Raw genomic sequence first — 3,955 nt, 5'->3', positions numbered from 1 at the left:
GTTCAATTCCTACCCTGATCAGAGTTTTTCTCTGTCCTTGGGTGGGTCCATTTCCATCAGTAGGGCTAACGCTCACATGGTTCATATAGGATAGAAATATAGCACTTCACATTACACTCTATTCAGTTAACTCTGTTTAAAATATAAGTGCTACACGGCCAACGTTTGTAAAAACGTAACCTTTCCTTGTACTTGAACTGTATTTGGTTTATCAAAAAACGATCACCGATGTGAAAACGGCTATTTCGACCCCGGGGGCGGGGCATTTCTCCTCTTTTTTCGTCCCCTCCCCGGGGCATGTAGACAGCTTATGTGTCACCACCCAGGGGAATTTGCCCATTTGTTCAAAAAAACGCTAATGCCCGGGGGTTAGCCCGGGTGGGGGGGGGGGGGGGAGATGGGCACTGCTGAAATTGACTGATGCATTATGTGCTCAGTTTTTGGCGAACAATGGACTGCCGTTACCGTAGATCACATCCTTGCCGAATGTGATCTATTTTTTCTGGATGCTCTTGGGAGTAGATTAGTTGTCGGTGAAATATCCGGTCTCAGGTTGAATCCGTTTTTATTTAGGTTAAATTGGTGATCCTCATTTTACATAGGTTGAAAATACAGTCTACCTAGTTTAAAGCAGCTATCAACCCCCCAAAAAGGACTGAAAAAACCTGTACCTTCCCTTACGCTCTGTTTTATGCATGTCAACACATCTTAATGTTACGTAATATCTTATCGTTTTCTGTATTCAATGAACGAAGAACTCTACAAAGCACTTACCGCTACTCGAACTCGGATCATCCAGGCCTCGGTTGTTCAAAAGGTGGATAACACTATCCAGTGCATTGAGCGGCTTTCAAATGAGTGTCGTAAAACCAAAACTAAAGTAATTACTTTGGCCAATCAAGAAGGACGGAGACAATCCAGTAAACCAATCAAAAATCGAAGTAATTACACGTAGCCGACACAAAGCGCGGGAAAATGTGCACGCGCGAGCCACAATTGGTTTTGGTTTCACTTCTGATTGGTTGAAAAAGTGGCGCGAGAACTTTGAACCAATCACTGAGTGAAGTAAATGCAAAACCAAAGCAATTCGCTAATTACTTTCGACACTCAATTGAAAACCGCTCTAAACACTAGCAAAACCAATTGAGTTGTCCAGTGGATAGTGATTAATCCACGGGATAGCCGCGGGTATCCACCCTTCGAACAACTGGGGCCTGATCTATAGTCCTGTGTCTTCACCCCTACGCTACAGCGACGAACATGCTCAATCTATCATACTGTTCTTTTCATTATTTACTTTTGTATAATAAGTCAATTGATATCCATGTACAATAACCAATACTAATCCTAACCTGACCCAAATTTTTCTCTAGGCTTAATTTAGGCTCCAATTCAACCTAGGCAAAAACGGATTCAACCTGAGAGCGGATTTTACCAGCAACAGATCCATCCTTGACATAGGCCTTGTTTACAAGCAGGTAGGGTAACCCTAGTGCAAGGGTTACCCTAGCAAGAGGGTTACCCTAGCACTCATACATTTCTTCTTTTTTTCATGGACGTGTTTACAAGGCAGCTAGGGTTACCCTAGCTCTAGGGTAACCCTAGCTACCTTGTAAACGCTCTGCTAGGGACAACTCGCCTACCCGGGACAACTTTTTAGCGGTTTTCATTGTGTTTGCGATGCTGGTGGTTACCAAGCACGCAAAGTTATCCCGGGTGGTAGGGTAACCCTACCTGTGAAAATTTGCAGGTAAACCCGGGCTATCTTTGACCCTCCTGCTAGGGTAACAATAGCAGCAGGGTTACCCTGCCTCTTTGTAAACAGGGCCATAGAGATGTTGGCCCTGAACTATCTGCCCAATGCGGCTTACAGTTGAAAAGTTCGTTGTAAGGACTTTCTTTAACTGAAAAAGAGTTAACAATTCAGTGATAATAAATCTTTTATGCATTGGCCAGTTTTTTCAAGGTAAAGATATTTCATGTGTTTTCAGTGGGTTGTTGTCAGGAATGTTGTGCGTGTGAACGAAAATACTAATTTGGATTTTTACCCAGTTTTGACCGAAAAAAGAGAACATTTAGCATGGCAGCGCCCTTTAAAAGTTAAGAAGTTATACTTAAATTTCTTTGTGAAGACTTCAGTTGCCTTATTTATAATTCAGTTTTAAGACTGTCACATCTTTCATGCAGTTGAGTCAATAAAAAAATTGTTGTGTGAAATAAGTGTTTCCATGTTTAAATACTACTGCCAGCTTTTAACGTTGTACAAATATTCCTCAATACTTCCACATCTCACTCGCAGTACTTTACTTGCAAATGCAACAACTAGTAATAAGCTCGTTAATGTAACCATATAGAAATGGCATGAACGCGGGAAAACATGCGTCGCTCAATTTATATAACATAAATGACGACAAAGACGGCATCTACAACATTATGAGCTATCCGCCCAAAGTTCAAGGAAAATGCAATTTGTCAGTTAAGGCTAACAGGGAGCATATTCGCGGAAGCCTATACAAAGGGCCATCTTCAACCAACAGGCATTACGAGCCGTGGAACAATTTTCATATATGAAAATACAGCCAGAGATGAAAGTCATCCGATCAGATCACTCCGATAAGCAATGTGAATTTCCATAACAAAAACAAACGGTCGAAAAACCTCTCGGTTGAAGGTGGGCCTTTAAGATTGTAGTTAAATCGTTTAACGTCAAACCTGTTTTATCTTGTGGAAAACGAGCTTCCTCGGGGGGTTGCTGTGAATAGCAAAGATGAAATTGCCTGTGGTGACATCCCAACACAAAGTTCAAATCTTCAATAGTAAGGGAAATTTTGTGAGATCCTTTGGCAGAAAAGGCAGCAATCCGAATCCTTCGATAAAGATGAAAATGTGTTAAAAGCAGACACATACGCGTTTTACTATGTTTGTTACTACTGCTTTTTGTGTTGTCAGTTAGGTAGTTTCTTGTGGTTAAGCGAAATTGAATTGCAAGCCCAACAGTTCCTTCATTTAGTCCTCTCTCTGCCTTCAGCCACAGATTTCGCTTGCTTTTGCTTAGCGACATGATTTCGAAAAGCCGATTTCTTCACTGTTGACAGTGTCCAGCATTATTCTGTGATTTTTCACGAAAACTAAATGTGAAACAGACCGACTCCTGTGTCACGGGAAACTGGCTCAGATTGCTCGATTTCTTCCAGAGTCTTATTCAATGCTTTCCCAGGTTGAACCACTTCTCCGCTTGTGCTTTGCTTTTTCAAGCGCTGGTTCAATGGCTTTTTTTTCCTTCCTGAACCACGGTCCTCTTAGTTTTTGCAGTTCGCTGTGACATTTTGGTGTCTTTTTTCAGTTCGGACAGGATAATTTCCTTTTTTTGCTTTAATTGCTTCTAGGAATGTTCCATCATGGTCTCAGCAAACCTCAGTTTCCGCATCTTGTTCCATGTTCCGAGCCCAGTCCTCGTCACGTTTACTATGCTTATCTTTTCTTGTAAGTTACCGTTTAGCCTTTGCATGAAGAAGAGCTGCGATATCGATCATGTGGGCTTCGGCTTCTTCTTTATAGTTAATTAAAGTTTATGACCTGAGTGATGCCAGATGACACAAGTTTGACAAACAATATCTTTGCAATTCTGGCCAAAGACCATCAGCTCCTCTCTTTCATGTCCTTTTTTCAAGGCAAAATACGGGTCGCTTTAATAACTCCTCATAGTCCGTGTCTTGAAAATTTTTCACTGTTTTCACCGCCCGCACACGGTGATCTTTGCTGTAAATTATCAGCACTCCTTAATATACGTTTGGCTCGACCAAACGACTACGACAAATTTATGAAATTGCCAGAAGGGATTTACGATGGACATGATTATCTTCAAGCGAGGTACCATAAATGGATGGCGATGAAGAATGTACATGTAATGATTGCTTTCTCCGGAGACAAACTTGTCAGTCTGGTCTGTGGTTCT

General features: G+C 41.6%; 1 long non-coding RNA gene across 1 annotated transcript in view; it reads right to left on the bottom strand.

Annotated features, from left to right (window-relative positions):
• Positions 1–631: 631 nt before the first annotated feature.
• The window catches only part of LOC137992348 (uncharacterized), an 8,745-nt gene continuing 5,421 nt past the window's right edge, over positions 632–3,955 (bottom strand). The window contains exon 3 of the long non-coding RNA XR_011121677.1: positions 632–3,953. This is a non-coding gene — a long non-coding RNA (uncharacterized lncRNA). The remainder of the gene's footprint in view (positions 3,954–3,955) is intronic.

The sequence above is a fragment of the Montipora foliosa genome, chromosome 2 (genome assembly GCF_036669935.1).
Source record: "Montipora foliosa isolate CH-2021 chromosome 2, ASM3666993v2, whole genome shotgun sequence".
NCBI lineage: Eukaryota > Metazoa > Cnidaria > Anthozoa > Scleractinia > Acroporidae > Montipora > Montipora foliosa.
This window is presented reverse-complemented; position numbering and strand designations above follow the sequence as displayed.